The sequence below is a fragment of the Gossypium arboreum genome, unplaced genomic scaffold (assembly GCF_025698485.1).
Source record: "Gossypium arboreum isolate Shixiya-1 unplaced genomic scaffold, ASM2569848v2 Contig00466, whole genome shotgun sequence".
Lineage (NCBI taxonomy): Eukaryota > Viridiplantae > Streptophyta > Magnoliopsida > Malvales > Malvaceae > Gossypium > Gossypium arboreum.
Genome location: NW_026440580.1, coordinates 18,303 through 37,599, shown reverse-complemented (window position 1 = coordinate 37,599; position 19,297 = coordinate 18,303). Strand labels below are relative to the sequence as shown.

At 34.0% G+C, this 19,297-nt stretch overlaps 3 pseudogenes; 1 reads left to right on the top strand and 2 right to left on the bottom strand.

Annotated features, from left to right (window-relative positions):
- Nucleotides 1-3,441: 3,441 nt before the first annotated feature.
- Nucleotides 3,442-4,387, bottom strand: LOC128289112 (DNA-directed RNA polymerase subunit alpha-like; annotated as a pseudogene).
- A 12-nt stretch (nucleotides 4,388-4,399) lies between these two features.
- On the bottom strand, nucleotides 4,400-5,004 carry LOC128289115 (30S ribosomal protein S11, chloroplastic-like; annotated as a pseudogene).
- Nucleotides 5,005-7,039: 2,035 nt separating this feature from the next.
- Nucleotides 7,040-16,040, top strand: LOC128289111 (photosystem II CP47 reaction center protein-like; annotated as a pseudogene).
- The last annotated feature ends 3,257 nt before the right edge of the window (nucleotides 16,041-19,297 follow it).

Sequence of the window (19,297 nt, the reverse complement as noted above, 5' to 3'; positions counted from 1 at the left end):
TTATTAAATTCAAAATGCAAATTAGAAGACAAGAAAATAGAATAATAAGAAAAGTAAGAATAAAGTAAGATAATAAAGAAAGTGGATTATCTTATCATATACATCTATTTTATTTGATTTAAAAGATGGGCAAGTCCTTTTATTTAATTTACATTCTTGCATTTATTAGATATCTATTAGATATATAGATTCGCTTAGATATACTTAGTATTTAGATATAATTAGTATAATATACGAATTATAATATAATCGTTATAAGATATATTTTAACTAAACAATATAACAATAACAGGTACAAATATTAAATTGAGGTACCCATTTTATGACAACTTTCAGCAGTTTTCCTCTATTTTTGTGCCTTTAGTAGGCCTAGTATTTCCGGCAATTGCAATGGCTTTTTATCTTTGTATGTTCAAAAACTAAGATTTTTAGATTCGATGGGGCCAAGACCAAATCTTATCTATTTTTTTCAAGACTTAGATGTCATGGATACCATTTAGTAGAATATTGTATAACATCCGGCTTACCCGAACCGAACATAAATGAAAAAGCCCTCTTATGCATACGTAAAATGGTATAGGGTTAAATGAATTATAGCAAGTGGATCGGTACCGAACGGATGTAGGAAATTAAAGTCTATATATCTAGTAGATCCGTATAGGCGATCATAAAAGGATGATTTTAGATCGAAGCAATTTGATGAATTCCTTCAAAAGTTCATATCAAAATAGTACTAGTTGATGAGAGTTACTGGAAACAAAAAAGTAAAGTCGAATTTTTTGGTTATTCTCTCAATTCGAATAAAATGCAACTGGATCTAGTATGTATGAGTTGGCGATCAGAATCTATATGGATAGAATTTATAGGATCTCGAAAACAAGCAATTTTTGCTGGCCTTTATCCTTTTTTTGGTTCATTAGGTTTTTATTAGTTGGAACTTCTAGTTATCTTGGTAGGAATTTGATATCTTTATTTCCGTCTCAGCAAAGTTTTTTTCCACAAGGAATCGTGATGTCTTTCTATGGGATCGCAGGCCTCTTTATTAGTTCCTATTTGTGGTGCACAATTTTTGGAATGTAGGGTGGTTATGATCGATTCGATAGAAAGGAGGAATAGTCTGTATTTTCGTTGGGGTTTTCCTGAAAAATCGTCGCATCTTTCTACGATTCCTTATGAAAGATATTCAGTCCATCAGAATAGAAGTTAAAGAGGGTATTTATGCTCGTCGTGTCCTTTATATGGAAATCAGAGGCCAGGGGCCGTTCCCTTGACTCGTACTGATGAGAATTTGACTGCGCGAAATTGAACAAAAGCGCTGAATTGGCCTATTTTTTGCGTGTACCGATTGAAGTCTTTTGAAATGAATTGAGAATAAAAGCTTTCGCCGGAGGAAAAGCTCAATCCAAGAATCCTTTTTCTATAGCAGAACTAAACTGAAGTTCTTCAGAATGCCCATTCAAACCAAAGCGGACGTATAGGAAGAGTCATAACATAAAAAACAGTTTTTTTGTCCACAAAATAGTTTTTATGCGTCTGTAAATGTAAAACCGCTCAACTTAATTCAGTAACAAAATAAGCGAAATCGAAATACTGGATTCATCTCATATATCAAATCGAAATAAAGACTTTCGCTTTTTATTTGCAATATTTGGAGTTGATACGTTAGATACAGATAGATCATATCTTGTAAATTTTTCTACTTTTCTTTTCTCAATCGGCCCTCCCTTTATCCTTTCTTTTGTGCTCCTTAAGAACCAAAGAACTAAACAAGTGGATTTCTTTCTTATAACATAATGATAAACGTAATGATAACTTTTCTGTCTTTTTTGTCACTCATTTTGATCAGCATAATATTTTTCCTAATTTTTTTCAATTATTGCTGGACTCTAGACTATATATAGTTTAGATAACCCCGGAAAATTTTCGACATATTTGATTGCGATCTTGATATAGACAGGGCGCCCTTCGTCTCAAAATCTGAATAGAACAATCTTTATTATTTGAAGCGGTTCTTTCGGGCAGTTATCAAAAGAGGGCAATTGTTTGAATTCCTGAAGAGAAAATGGATTATGGAGTGTGACTTGAACTATTGATTGCCGTGCAGAAATATGCCTTTATCTGCTACATTGAATTCACAAATCAAATGTGTCTTTGTTTCAACCACCGTGTAAGCCCCATACAAAGGATAGGCTGGTTCGCTTGAAGAGAATCTTTCTATGATCAGACCTGACGATGTTGTGTATAAATAGGGCTCCGTAAGATCCAGTAGAATAAGTGATTTGGCATAATCAAAATTAGATTTTAGTTTTTTTACTTTATCTTAATAGTATGAAAATGCATTCATTTCTTCTGCATCGACCCGATTTAATTATACTATCGGAGGAAACAAGGGATCTATAAAGAAGAGCAAAGGCTAGACTATATTAGTAACAAGTAACCTTTGTATGTAAAAAATCTCGATATATTTTTGGGATAAAGGTGAATCGCAAGGCCTAAGACGACCCATAAAGCATTTGATCACGATCAATTTTGTACGCCTACTTGGGTATTGAGCATTTACCTGTAAAATGAAATTCCTTGAATGTATAATTGCAACTCCGTAAATGGAATCGGGTAACTTTTTTTCTTACATATGGAACCATTCATATATGTGGGGATAACATATAGATTTATTTTAAACATATAGAATATAGATTTATTTTATAGGTATCCGTTTGTATCCATTTGATTCGATTGACTTTTGCTTGAGCCGGATGATGAAATTATCATGTCCGGTTCCTTTGGGGATGGATCTAAAAATTCACCTATCCTAATAATAAAAAACCTGACTTGAACGATCCTGTATTAAGAGCTAAATTAGCTAAAGGTATGGGTTTAATTATTATGGGAACCCGCATGGCCCAATGATCTTTATATATTTTTCCAGTAGTACCTCGGTACTATTGCTTGTAACGTGGGCTTAGCGGTTCTAGAACCTTCAATGATTGGTGAACCTGTGATCCATTTGCAACTCCTTGGAAATATTACCTGAATGGTATTTCTTTCCTGTATTTCAAATACTCTTGTACAGTACTCAAGTTATTGGGTGTTCTTTAATGGTTTCAAAACTGCGGATTATTAACAGTACCGTTTTTGGAAAATGTTAATAAATTCCAAAATCCATTTCTGTCGTCCAGTAGCGACAACCGTTTTTTGATTGGTACCGCAGCCCTTTGTTGGGTATTGATACAACATTACTGATTGATAAATCCTTAACTTAGGTCTTTTTAAATTGAATCAATTAAAAAATATCATGATGCGTATCTAGGGAGTAGTCACTTAAAGGCAAAGTGAATTCTCCTAGATACATTTATTCAATTCTGGTCCGAATCTATGGATTATATTGAAGGTTCAAAATCCATTGGATTAAAATTTTGATAAATCAATTTCGAAATGCTTTTTCTACTTCTTTTCTAGAATGCCCAATATTTGTTTTACATCTCTATGCGAAAGTGTTCAATTTTCATAAGGTCTTCGACTGTTATTCAAAAGGTCCAATAATGTATGTATATTGACTTTTTGAGACAATTATAGATCCTGGAGGCAATTCTGATTGGTCAATAAAAATATATTTCAATGCTATTTCTTTTTTCTTTTGTTAGTTTAACTAATCTATCATGAAACGGAAAAAAGGTAAAGTAACATCGTGTTGATTGTTTTCAAATGTAAGTTTTCTTCCGTATGTAGAAAAGGAATAAACAATCAATCAAATTACGAGAAGCTTCATGAAGTGCTTCTTTCGAGTTAAACTCCATTTGTCCATATTTCTAGAAAAAGTATCTCCTGTTTTCATTATCATTCCTAACAATGAATACTATGATTCGCATTTGAACAGGCATGAATACAGTATCTATAGGATAACTTCCGTCGAAAGTTCTTTGCGTTTTTTATACTGTATCCTCTATTTCTCTCGATTTGTAATCCAATACATACAAATCAATTGGTTCGGTTAGGCTGGCTACATGCTGTGTATTATCAACGATTTTACAGAAGGTGGTAAGATGATGTCTTGAGCAGTTACATATCCGGGACCCTTGTGCCAAATAAAGGCGTTACGAGTTCCATACAAATTCCTCTCAATACAATTTCTTTCAAATTCATTAAAATTTCATGGACTGATTCTTGAATACCTACCATGGTAGAATATTCGTGGGTATTTTCTCAGATTTTGCACGTGTAATGCATGTTCCTTCTAGTTCTCCAAGCAAAGCTTTCGCATCGCAATGCCTATTGTGTCGGCTTTCTTTCATAAGGGGAGACAGAATAAAGCGTCCATAATAAAGGCGCTTACTATCTGTTCTTGATTCAACACATTCCACTGTCGTGTCCGAGTCGAAGTAGAGACTTTTACTTTCTCGAACCATAGTAATATTATTTTATTTGATCAGATCATTGAATCATTTATTCTCTTGAAATCTCTTTAGTGTTTATTTCTACACACGTCTTTTTTTAGGAGGTCTACAGCCATTATGTGGCATAGGGGTTACATCCTGCACGAAACTTAATAGTATACCACTTCTACGAATAGCTCGTAATGCTGCATCTCTTCCGAGACCAGGACCCTTTATCATAACTTCCGCTCGTTGCATACCTTGGTCATTACTGCTCGAATAGCATTTCCTTCGCGGTTTGAGTAGCAAAAGGTCCCCTTCTGTACCCTTGAATCCACAAGTGCCGGCGGAGGACCAAGAGATTACCCGACCCCGTACATCTGTAACAGTAACAATGGTATTGTTGAAACTTGCTTGAACATGAATAACTCCCTTTTTATTCTATGTGCACTTTTCCGTGCACTACTGCGCCCATTCCTACGTGAACCAACTTTTGGTATAGGTTTTGCCATATTTTATCATTTCATAAAGATAAGTCAGAGATATATGGATATATCCATTTCATGTCAAAACAGATCTTCTATTTTTATTTGTTTATCGCTTTCTTTAAGATTAGTTTCTTTTCTTTCAGGAGTTCTTTAGAATAGAAAGATTATCCTTGTCTTTGCTTATGTCTCAAGTTAAAACAAATTACGATAATTCGTCCCTCCTACGGATTAAGCGACATTTTTCACAATTTTACGAACGGAAGCCCTTATTTCATAGTTGCTATTCCTTAAATTTTTCCGAATTCGCTATTGGAAGAAAATAAGTTTTGAAATTTGAATTGATCCCCTGAAAGAAATCTTGAAGTTGAAAAACTACCTAATCGTTCGAATCCTTGTTGCGAAGTCTATAAACTATACGCCCCCTGGTTGAATCATAAGCACTTACTTCACTTTTGTTGACTTATCCCACGTTGGTAAAACTTCCTGAAACATAACTCAAAATCAGATCTTCATTATCTAAAGGAATCCAGAGGGAGTGATTTACTAATTAAATTAAACCTTCATGAATCCATTTTTTGTTCTTTATTCCAGGTAAAACTTCCTTGACGTATCAACTACCGTAGGCAGGAGGAGTTCTATTAGACAACCTGTGCTTTTTTCTTTTTTTTTGCATAAATGGAGAGTTTCGGATACAATTCGTATACCGGACAGATTACTACATAGAACACAAAATTTTCCACCGATTCCTTCTAGTCGAGCCTCCCTGTCTGCTATTCTTAGTTTGATTTTCCAGATTTTCAGAACCCTTTATTGATTTACTTATATAGAATAAGTAATAAGGATATATATAAGTATAAAATGTCTTGAAATAAGTATAATATACTAAGTAATGGACAACCAAAAAAAGAGAAGGAATCCTTACCGATTTTTTTTGATAAAATAGAATCAAGGCGATAAACTTATAAAAATAATTTCAAACTTTGATGAAATACTAAATAAATCGAGTAAGGTTAGACTAGTTCTAGAAAAGGTTTGAATCTTGGTCGAAAAAAAAGAAATATTAAATATATATTGTATTGTGTCATCCAATTGAGTGATTCCTTTTTTCTTCAACCTTGTTAATGATAGATACTATCGAAGAGCAGATGCTATGAATCAATTAATTGAAATTGAGTTCATTTTTCAAAAAATCATCGGAAAAAGTGATCCATTTGTTGTCATTTATACGACCAAAATATTATGATCATGATCATTAAGAATTCAACGGACCTTCCTCGAATCAGACAAAGAAAGAGGAGGCGGGCCCTGTTGAGTTCTTAACACTTTCATGCCTATAACTTAGTTCGTCCCATTATCCATTATTCCATATTACAGGGACGAACCCAATCCAGAATATGAACCATAAAAGAAAATACCTATTAAACCGATCACAGGAATACCAGTTACTGCAAACCTATTATCCAAAGAGGAACTTTCCAGTAGTATCGGCCATTTATCCCGCTTCCTCCGCATTTCATCAAGTGGTCATGCTAAAGACATAAACAGTCATAGATAATTATGAGATACAATCCTTCCGAATGGGATAAGAGAATTCCACTATTATTTAGTATTCTACTACTTTTTTTTTCTTAATTGAAGAAATAATTGAAAAATAAACAGCAAGTACAAAATGAGTAACCCCAGTAGAGACTGGTACGATTCAATTCAACATTTTGTTCGTTCGGGTTTGATTGTGTCATAGCTCTATAATTAATTCGAATTAGGTTTATCGTTGGATGAACTGCATTGCTGATATTGACCCCAAAAAAGAAACGGTAGGTACAGCTAGTCCGTGAACAGCCAACCATCGCACTGTAAAATTGGATAGGTTCGATCTATGGTCATTGTCCTCCTAAAAGATCTACTAAATTCATCGAGTTGTTCCAAAGAATCAAACGGCCAGTTATTAATGGAATTCCTTGTCGCCTTCAGTAAAATACTCGTTTGGACGAGGGCTTCCAAACACATCATAAGCTAAACCTGTGCTGACGAACAACCAACCCGCGATGAATAGGGAAGGTATAGTAATATTTATGAATGACCCAGTATCGAATACTGGTAATAATATCAGCAAAAGAACGTTCTCCAAGCTCCAGACATGCCGAGCTCCACATATTCTTGTAGGGATCGATTCCGTAAAAGATGGGATCAGTAAATGGGAATTCACCGAAACTAAATCTTGTGAGATCGTCAATATTGTACCAAAGGTATTTTTAGAGTATACCGAATCAGTATAGCTATCCTCTTCTGACACAGCAACGCACTTCAAACAGTATATCGACGGAAGTGCTAGATAATTTCCTTTTCTTCTGTTTGTCGATGTATAACCAGGTATCATGCAATAGAAAATTCTCAAATTCCTGAGGTATTGGCTGGGCCTAGAAACGGAAGATCAGGTAACCCGTGAATCCAACGAGTTGGTTTATAATAATTCATGAAGGAAATTATCATATTTCCAAAAGTCAATTAGATGCGAAATATAAAATTGACTTTTTTCGTAGTTGCACAAGAGGTTTTGTGTTTTTGTTGAAGCCCTTTTTTTTTATTTTATTTTAAGGAATTGCTTAGTCGTCTAGTAACAAGTAAGAGTAGTCGTTAGATATAGATAAAAAAAAAGAGCAAGGAATAAAAAATTCTACTAATCAATATTTGTGAGGCGGCCTTCTTGTATATTCTTGTATTAGATCCAAAGGTTTTTCTGACCTAACTACAAAGATGATGAATCGATTTCTTTTCTTTCACTCTTGTCCTGCCGCTCTATTTTGTGAATACCATTTATAATGATTGATGAAGCAAAAATTTCAATTGAACTTATTATTTCAATTGGTATTTTTGCTTATCCTCCTCGTTTAAAAATTGAAACTTAGGTAAGTGCTTTATAAACATATGTATAAAAAGAACATATTTCATTTAGCCCTTCCATGCCTACTATAACTAGTTATTTCGGTTTTTTACTAGCGGCTTTAACTATAACCTCAGCTTTATTTATTGGTCTGAGTAAGATACGACTTATTTGAAAATTAATTCAATGAACGAACAATTCATAAAACAAAGCTTTTGCCCTATTCCATATATTCTATAGCTCCTTACCGTGTTAATTATCAATTATTAGGTATTGATATTCATGGGCAATAGAAATTATATTTAGATAGATATTACCTTTCTTTTTCCTTTCAAATAAATTGAAATGATTTAAGTTTTTCTATTTGGAATCGTCTTAGGTCTAATTCCATTACTTTGGCTGATTATTCGTAACCGCATATTTACAATACAGACGTGGTGATCAGTTGGACCTTGATTAATTAACATACTTTTTTTTTGACTGACCCTTTAATTTTAAATTTTTAATTTCAATTTATTTAATAATTTGAATTTAATAATTTAACCAAGGAGGTCAAATTCGAATTGTTGTTCAATTTTTTTTTCAGTTCGGTGTAATTTTCGACCTAACAAGAGCGGAATCGCGCCTGTAGGATTTGAACCTACGACATTGGGTTTGGAGACCCACGTTCTACCGAACTGAACTAAGAGCTTTAATAAATAAGACTGTAAAAAGAGGATTCTTTATTTTATAACCCCAATACATCGCGCACAACTATACTATCATATCATATATAATATGAGAAAACGATAGATTATGTATGCTTAATTTTAATCAATCTAAAACGACTCCCCGTTACTGCTCAAAGGAGAAGTAATAGGTAGGGATGACAGGATTTGAACCCGTGACATTTTGTACCCAAAACAAACGCGCCACCAAGCTGCGCTACATCCCTTTCAATTGGCCTACAATGCAGCCAGTAGAGAATCTCTGTCTTGTTTTCCACACCCTTATTTCATCTATTGATATACAAAACGGATCTTTCCATTTCCTCTTTGGTCCTTCATATCATATAACAACCATATAATGAATAATAAATGAATATTTTTAGCGGAATTGTCAGGCGGAAAGGGACCCATTTTGTTTTGCTGTTTTAAGAAAGGGAAAATCTTATCTATCGAATCATTGCACATTTAAATTTGAATTTTGAATTAGGAATTCTGTACAAATAGATAAATCCAAGTGGTCTTTAACCACATATTATTGCGATTATATATGTATTACCATAATGTAATACGATAAAGAAGGAGGATTTTAAATGAGATCTAAAAATATCTTTCCGTAGCACCGGTACTAAGTACTCTCTGTCTGGTTCTTAGCGGGTTTATTGATAGAGATCAACGTTTCTTCCCGATGCGTTAATATCTTTTTTTTTAATTCGAGTTATTGTCGCGGGACGGGGGAAAAGATTGATCGAGATACAATCAACATCTGTGACTACTCTCTGCCCCCCTTTTTTTAGTTTTTTAGAATTAGATAAGAATTAGATAAAATAAATAAGGAAGGTAGAACGAAAAGTGGATTCAACTCACCGAAACTCTCGGGTCAAGCTCCAATTAAATTACTAGTAGAGCGAAAAGAGAAATGTATGGAACAACAGTATCCTACAAGATACTTAAAGAAAAATACCGTACGGTGGTTTGATTTCAAATAGAGTTCGAAATCGTTGTATTACTTATTTTATTATTTGCATTATAAATCTATATTGATTTACTATATTGATTGCAACAAAATCTTTCAAGATTTGGTTTTGAGTTAGCAATCTTTATTTCTTTTTTTTTTCATTCCTTTCTTCTTCGCTTTTGATCGGAAAATAGAAAAGTTGGGTGAATTAAAACCAAAGGAGGTTCATGTACAAGAGTAAAGATGTCTGAGTAACGATTATTTTGGAATGTACCAGTTGTGTTCGAAACGGCGTTAATAAGGAATCAACGGGTATTTAGGTATATTACTCAAAATCGAATAATACGCCCAGTCGATTGAATTGAAGAAATTCTGTCCTTATTGTTACAAACATACAATCTACGGGGAGATAAAGAAATAAATCGAATCAAGTGCTCGTATGTCACTACTTCGAGAATATGAAAATATGACATTAGGTATATATATATTAAGTATAATTAGTTTATATAACGCATATTTTCTTTCTATTATTAATATTATTTATTTAAATATTAATATATTTTAATTTATATATATTTAAATTATATATTGAAATGATAAATAATAATAAAATAAATAATACAATAATAATAAATAAACCAAACCTATTTATTATATTAATTTATAATTTGAATTTTCAAAATAGGATTTTAGAAATAGATAGGGATAGGATTTTTAGAAATATTAGAAATAAGGAATAAAGAAATCATGGATAAATCCAAGCGACTTTTCTTAAATCCAAGCGATCTTTTGTATGTTTGCCCTCGATCCAATCGGGGGATCGAATTGATTATAGAAACATGAGTTTAATTAGTCGATTTATTAGTGAACAAGGAAAATATTATCTAGGCGAGTAAATAGATTGACCTTAAAACAACAACGATTAATTACTATTGCTATAAAACAAGCTCGTATTTTATCTTCGTTACCCTTTCTTAATAATGAGAAACAGTTTGAAAGAAGGAGTCGACCACTAGAACTACTGCCTAGAACCAGAAATAAATAGGCTTACCCTTCAAAAGAATCGAATCCGGTTGGGAAGAAAATATTTTTATTGAGCGTCTTCTTCGCTCATCTTGTTTTGATGACCTTATCAGAATCAGAATTTTTATCATATTAATTTCTACTCTACCTTCCCTGAGTTCACCTCGAGGGAACCTCATTTCATTTAAAGCATTTCGTTGATTCCTCCGATCTCCTTATTTTCTAATCTCGTTGGAAATCATATAAAGACAATTCTATTTGATAGCGCTTATTTGTGCAAGTATTTTACGATTCAGAAGCAACTGCTTCGTACAGATTGTGTATTAATCGACTATAACTATAGGATACCTCACCCCACGAATTACTGCATTTATTCGAGGATCCACAAACGACGAAAACCTTTTTCCCATTCTATCCTGATGAGAGCTAAACCAAAGTTTTATTCTTGTTGAGTAATAGTTCGAGTAAGTCTTGAATGAGCCCCGAAAGCTTGATGCAAATAAACTAATTTTTTTCGACGTCTACGAGCCATATATCCCTGTTTAATTCTGGTCATTGAATAAAGAAATTTTTGATGAATAATTAATTTTCTCTTCAGTTATTCTTTTCTAGTCTATTAATAACAAAACGGATTCTTCCAATGTATAAAATAAAAATTCCAATGGCTTTTTGCTACTTCCAACTGTCCTGACCACGATTTTCCTTTTTTCAGGCATTTCATTTCGCCTTGAATAAGAAATTGTATTGATACTAGGTATCAAAAAAAGCATATTAACTAAAATAAAGGAGTAAATAGAATGGATAAATAAATAGTGGGTTCCATCGTTTCTATGGTTACTTCAAACGGTGAGGTCCTCTATACACCGGAGCTCATTCCTTCATTTAATTGGTAACTTGTATGTTCTAATTTCGGCTCTACTCATAAATTTTCCAGTAATAGATTTTCACAACGAGATCTATCTTATACAGTAACGGATGTAAGGATGAGGATTAATTGGCAGCTGACCCTGTTAGTCCGTTCTTTGGTAAGAGTCGAAGCATAATCTTTTTTGCTTTTTTAAATAGGATTTTCTGCTTAATGGATAAGCATTTGCTACCAATGTAATTTTTCTCATCTTAAATTCTAAGATTGGATTTGCGCCAATGGAAACCATAAATTTTACACAATAGAAGGATACAGTAGATCTAGCTTTTTAGATAGTGAACGGACGAACCCCATTCTATTCACTGGTACGGATCGTTGATACTGAAAAGTTGTTTTTTTCTCAGCCCATGATCTGAACAAGTCGCACATACACCCTAGTACATGTTCCTCGGCGCTGAGGACACCCCAAGAGCAGGGGATTTGACATTTCTAATTGGCTGTCTTGCATTTCTAATAAGTTGTTTAATAGTTGGCATACTGAATTATATATAATAGACTGGTTTAGATCGATCCAACCAGATGATTCTGAATTACTTTTTCTATTTAATAGATTAATAAAATATTAACCCTTAGGCTTTAGGCTTAAGCTAAGAAGGAAAGGAAGAAGAGGGATTAAATCAATCTTAATTAAATTGTGATTGGTGTTAAATCGTTGCTATTGCTATTTGTTATTTAACCTATTTAACCGCTACAAGATCCACAATTCCATGAGCTTGGGCTTCTGTTGCTGACATAAAACATCTCTTTCCATGTCTTCGGATACAACCCAGGGGCTTGCCTGTTCTTTGTACATAAACCTTGTGAGGCTTTCATGAAGTTTCAGTAGTTCTTCCGCTTCCAGGATAAATTCTCCTGTTTGTGCTCATAAAAGAACTAGCAGGTTGATGGATCATTACTCCTGATGATATAACATAATAAAAGGTTCTTCTAACTCACATAATGAGGGCGAGAAGAATAGCTAAAAAATAGCTAAAGAATAATAAGAAAAAAAGATAGAATTGAACAACCGTACAGGCATTTTTGTGCATTGCATACGGCTTTACAATGGAATTCTCTTTTTCTTTCATCAAAAAGAAAGAGAAAATAGAGAGAGCGTCTATTAGACCCAGATCACTAAATAATCCAATTACCAATTCTTCTTTTTTTTTTCGAAAAGTTCAAAAATACTATGATGGCTCCGTTGTTTTATATATTTATTTCGTCTGTGATTCAGCATCCTAAAGTTTCTTTTTTTTCAAAAGAAAGAAAAATAGTCTTTTTTTCGTACTTTTTATTTTATAACATAATATTGTTATAAATATTGTTAATAGCCTCTGGTGAAAAGAAAAAGTTTGTGACGCTGAGATGGGCCCACGAAAGCTAAGATAAAATTGAAATGCCTTTCTCTCATACTACTCTTTTCGATACATAATCTAATGTTTTGAAAAAAAAAAAAGAAAAAAAATATCATATCGAATTCGAAGTGCCATGCTATTATTACTTACTAATTCATATTTCATATGGCGAAGGCAGTCTTCTTTTTCTTTCCATCAAATAAAAAACTCAATATGCCGAGCGTGAGGGAATGCTAGACGTTTGGTAATTCTCCTCCGGCCAGGAGAAAGATCCCATTGAAGCAGCCAATCCTATGCATATTGTATGCACATCTGGTTGCACAAATTGCATAGTATCATAAATAGCTACCGGGTATTACCCATCCGCCAGGAGAGTTTATAAACAAATACAGATCTTTGGTATCATTCTCTCATACTGAGATATACCATAAGACCAATAAGTTGATTCGAGATCTCGCTATCAACCTCTTGGCCCAAAAAAAGTAATCTTTTCTCGATAAAGTCGGTTTAGGATAAAATTGTATCCCTTAGTAGCCGTACAGGCACCTTTTGATGCATACGGTTCAACAAAAATTGCGAAAAAAATCAATGTAGATTCCAGCCATCCTTCGTTTTTCTAGTGTGCCTTTCTAACTTTCTAATTTCTAACGAAGGGCTTTTTTTTACATTTTTAAATAAATGAAATTAAAGAAAGATAAGTTTTGGCCCGTTTTCCATAATCTATAATATAGAAAATTCACAAACTTATCGTGCACAAACTTTCATTGATCTATTTTTTCATTGGGATTCAATCCAAATCACGATGTCATTTTCTTGTTCCTGAATGTTTCACTTTTTATTCAATTTTTAGGTTTATGTCTACCTGAGTAAAGATCCGCCTGATTTGATTTGCATAGGACAAATGACCCAATACCACATCTTTTGCTATGATTTCTTTTTATTTTAATTTTTTTCTTTCATGTTTCCGCCAAATATTCAACGTATTTCATATTATTCGGATTGATTAATAGTTTGAAATCGTTCTTATTTATTTCGAATTTGTAAATAAAAAAGATTTATGATTATGATATAGTGGTAATCATAAATGGCTACCAATTGGGTTTTTCTAACGGAGCCTGGATGCTTCATTTTTCGGTCCAACCAAGCCAACCATAAATCATTCTAATTGAAAATATTAATCTGGATACCCCTCAAAAATGAAATGGATTCTAATTGCACTTCATTACACTTCACGCTAAATTTTGATAATTCAATCAATCTTTTAAGAAACAGAGGATATCTCGATCGGGCGAGAGAACGGGGAATCCATATGACCTAATATATTTGACAAGTCGTCATACGTCAACCCAAACTTCACCTTCTCTCCGGATTTCGAAAAGGAACTTTGGAACACCAATATATATTAAAGGAAAGAAAAGAATTAAATACTATATTTCACTTTGATCTGGAAGCGTAATAATGGTCTTAATAATATTGGCCTCATATTTTATACATAGATAGAATAAGGCTATAAAAATATAAACAGAAAGACAGAATGAATGAAAGAGAATTTTACCAATAGGTCCTTTGAATGATGAACAAATAGATACGTTCATTCATAAAAATAGGATCAACCCCATTGTGTATTGATACTTATCGGGTATAGAATAGATCTGCTTTCTTTTTCTTCTGAGCCGAATTTTCCCTTTAATTACTAATGGAATAGAATAAATATTAATCCTTTCTCCGAAAGAATCCACCCAAAAGGGAGGTATTCCAATGCAATAAAGTTACATAGTGTCTATTTTCGTTGATAAAGGGTATTTCCATGGGTTTGTTTTGGTACGTGTTCATACTGTCGTATTGAATGATCCTGGTCGCTTGCTTTCTGTTCATAATGCATACGGCTCTGGCTGCTGGTTGGGCCGGTTCAATGGCTCTATATGAATTAGCCGTTTTGATCCCTCCGATCCCGTTCTTGATCCAATGTGAGATAGGTATGTTCCCATAATCATGACCTCGTTTAGGAACAACCAATTCATGGGCGGTTGAGTATTACAGGGGGACTATAACAAATCCGTATTTGAGTTACAAGGCATGGAGCACATATTGTGTTTTCTGGCTTGTGCTTCTTGGCAGCTATCTGGCATTGGGTATATTGGGATCTAGAAATTTTTGTGATGAGCGCACAGGAAACCTTCTTGGATTTGCCCAAGATTTTTGGAATTCATTTATTTCTCTCAGGAGGGCTTGCTTTGGCTTTATGCATTTCATGTAACAGGATTGTATGGTCCTGGAATATGGGTGTTGACCCTTATGGACTAACTGGCAAGGTCCAACCTGTAAATCCGGCGTAAGCGGAAGGTTTTGATCCTTGTTCCGGGAGGAATAGCTTCTCATCATATTGCAGCAGGGACATTGGGCATATTAGCGGGCTTATTCCATCTTAGTGTCCGCCCGCCCCAACGTTTATACAAAGGATTACGTATGGGAAATATTGAAACCGTCCTTTCCAGTATAGCTGCTGTCTGCAGCTTTTTGTTGTTGCCGAACTATGTGGTATGGTTCAGCAACTACCCCATCGAATTATTTGGTCCTACTCGTTATCAATGGATCAAGGATACTTCCAGCAAGAAATATATCGAAGGGTTAGTGCTGGTTAGCTGAAAATCAAAGTTTATCAGAAGCTTGGTCTAAATTCCTGAAAAATTAGCTTTTATGATTACATTGGCAAATAATCCGGCAAAAGGAGGATTATTCAGAGCGGGTTCAATGACAACGGGGATGGAATAGCCGTTATGGTTAGGGCACCCATTTAGAGATAAAGATCGGCGGAACTTTTGTACGTCGTATGCCTACTTTTTGAAACATTTCCGGTTGTTTTGGTAGACGGAGACGGAATTGTTAGAGCGGATGTCCTTTAGAAGGGCAGAATCAAAGTATAGTGTCGAACAAGTAGTGTAACTGTTGAGTTCTATGGTATGAACTCAATGGAGTGAGTTATAGTGATCCTGCTACTGTGAAAAACATAGATGCTCAATTGGGTGAAATTTTTGAATTAGATCGTGCTACTTTGAAATCCGATGGTGTTTTTCGTAGCAGTCCGAGGGGTTGGTTTACTTTTGGGCATGCTTGCTTTGTTCTTGCTTTTCTTCTTCGGACACATTTGGCATGGTGCTAGAACCCTGTTCAGAGATGTTTTTGCCGGTATTGATCCAGATTTGATGCTCAAGGAATTTGGAGCATTCCAAAACTTGAGATCCAACTACAAGAAGACAAGAGTCTGATGCAAGATTGCTTTGTTATTTTTTGCTTCTACTTATTTGTGATTTCCATAGGCTGCTGGAAAATCTTGATTTAACGCTGCCTTTTCTTTGATTCTTGTTCTTTCTTTATTCGGGAGATGATTCCAAATAACAGGTACGGAAGCTATAATTGTAAACCACGATCGAATTTATGGAAGCATTGGTTTATACATTCCTCTTAGTATCTACTCTAGGATAATTTTTCGCCATCTTTTTTCGAGAACTTAAAATTCTAACAAAAAATGAAATGATTTTTATTTATTCATTGAAGTAATGAGCTCCCATTGGGAGGCTCATTACTCAATTAGTCCTGTGTCTTCGAATGGATCTCTTAATTGTTGAGAGGCTGCCCAAAAGCAGTATATAAGGCGTACCAGTAAAACTTACAAGTAAACCAGATATAGAGATGGCGACTAAGGTTGCTGTTTCCATTATTATATAATTTCAAGATCACAATGGTCTATGATAAGATTGTTTATTTACAGTGGAAATATACAAAGTCAACAGATCTCACTGAATACAAAAATAAGATTTATGGCTACACAAACCGTTGAGGGTAGTTCTAGATCTGTCCAAGACGAACTGTTGTAGGGATTTTTGAAACCATTGAATTCGAATATGGTGTAGCCTCCCCATAACGACTTTGATAAAGTTTTAAATGGCTTATGGCGATATTCTTATCTATTATTTTGAGATTTATAATTTTCCGTTTTACTGGATGGAATTTCAATGATTAGATTCACAAGAATCACGAAGCCTCGCGTTTCAATACAAAATTGAAACTTTTAGTTCTTTGGATTTTTAGCCCCATTCTATTTCGGTAGTTCGACCGCGAAATTTATTTGTTTCTGTATTTCGGAATATGAGTGTGACTTGTTATAATTGATCCTATTGATAGTACAGAAAATGGGTCTGTCATCTTGATCGAGATAGTTTTATCCTGTCGGATAGTCATTCTAGTATCTGGAGCACGGAATATATGAAATGGATCACAAAGTATTTGAACTATGATTCATACTTAATATTCAAACCTCGCGGCCGGACTCAAAAAAAAAATTCAAAGAAAGAGTTATATTATTTATAAATCGAAAGATTTTTTATTCTTTCAAACTCTCATTTAGTTTATGCTTATTTTGATCAAAGGACAAACCTTTCTTTTCTTTGTATTTTTATTTATTATATCTATTCTATTGATTGAATAAGGATGATCCAATGGTTCTTACCAAAGAATCTTGGACTTAGTTTGAAGGTTTTATTGAATCATCGCGGTTCTGGTATGAATCTGAAGTTTCAATTGATTCATAGGTCAACAAGAGAATTCCTATCAAAAAGAAAGAAAACAAGAATAAAGCCACATTTCATACAAAGAACAAATCAAAGCAAAAAAGAAATAAGTAGGTAAATAGAAGATTCAAGAGGCCTGTAATGATCAATATAAAGACGACTGCGCTGACTTGATTTTTTGGCATTATAATTATAACTACAAATAAAGAGCTTTCGGATTTTCACTCTTTGTGTCTTTCAGATAAAATTGAATGAAAAGATTAAGAAGTTTCAAATCATTCCATATCCGTTTCAGCTAATACTTGGGTGTTTTTGTTTGAGCTGTACGAGATGAAATTCTACATACGGTTCTCGGGGTCCTCTGGTTTACCTATCTCAATAAAGTCTATGATTGGTTCAAGAGCGCCTGAAATTCAGGCGATTGCAGATGATATAACTAGTAAATATGTTCCTCCTCATGTTAACATATTTTATTGTCTAGGAGGAATTACGCTATTTGTTTTTGGTACAAGTAGCTACAGGATTTGCTATGTGACTTTTTTACTATCGTCCAACCGTTACTGAGGCTTTTGCTTCGTTCAATACATAATGACTCGAAGCTAACTTTGGTTGGTTAATCCGATCAGTTCATCGGATGGTCGGCAAGTATGATGGTCTTAATGATGATCCTGCATGTATTTCGTGTCTATCTCACTGGTGGTTTTAAAAACTCGGAATTAACTTGGGTTACAGGCGTGGTTCTGGGTGTGTTGGACTGCATCTTTGGCGTAACAGGTTATTCTCACTCGGGACCAAATTGTTATTGGGCAGTCAAATCGTAACAGGCGTTCCGGAATGCTATTCCCGGTAATAGGATCGCCTTTGGTAGAGTTATTACGTGGAAGTGCTAGTGGGACAATCCACTTTGACCTGTTTTTATAGTTTACACACTTTTGTATTACCCTTCTTACTGCTGTATTTATGTTATGCATTTCCTGATACGTAAGCAAGGCATTTTGGTCCTTTATAGAGAATATAGACTATAGCTATATTGTAAACTAATAATTTATCTTATTACTTGGGGGAGGAACAATAGTATTTCATTGCTACAAATATGGATTATTGAAAAAAATAAGACATGTATTTGGATATTTTCAACTACAAATAATATTCTAGTATTTATTTGACATGAATAGTTGAAGGAATTCCTGAAGAGAAAATGGATTATGGAGTGTGACTTGAACTATTGATTGCCGTGCAGAAATATGCCTTTATCTGCTACATTGAATTCACAAATCAAATGTGTCTTTGTTTCAACCACCGTGTAAGCCCCATACAAAGGATAGGCTGGTTCGCTTGAAGAGAATCTTTCTATGATCAGACCTGACGATGTTGTGTATAAATAGGGCTCCGTAAGATCCAGTAGAATAAGTGATTTGGCATAATCAAAATTAGATTTTAGTTTTTTTACTTTATCTTAATAGTATGAAAATGCATTCATTTCTTCTGCATCGACCCGATTTAATTATACTATCGGAGGAAACAAGGGATCTATAAAGAAGAGCAAAGGCTAGACTATATTAGTAACAAGTAACCTTTGTATGTAAAAAATCTCGATATATTTTTGGGATAAAGGTGAATCGCAAGGCCTAAGACGACCCATAAAGCATTTGATCACGATCAATTTTGTACGCCTACTTGGGTATTGAGCATTTACCTGTAAAATGAAATTCCTTGAATGTATAATTGCAACTCCGTAAATGGAATCGGGTAACTTTTTTTCTTACATATGGAACCATTCATATATGTGGGGATAACATATAGATTTATTTTAAACATATAGAATATAGATTTATTTTATAGGTATCCGTTTGTATCCATTTGATTCGATTGACTTTTGCTTGAGCCGGATGATGAAATTATCATGTCCGGTTCCTTTGGGGATGGATCTAAAAATTCACCTATCCTAATAATAAAAAACCTGACTTGAACGATCCTGTATTAAGAGCTAAATTAGCTAAAGGTATGGGTTTAATTATTATGGGAACCCGCATGGCCCAATGATCT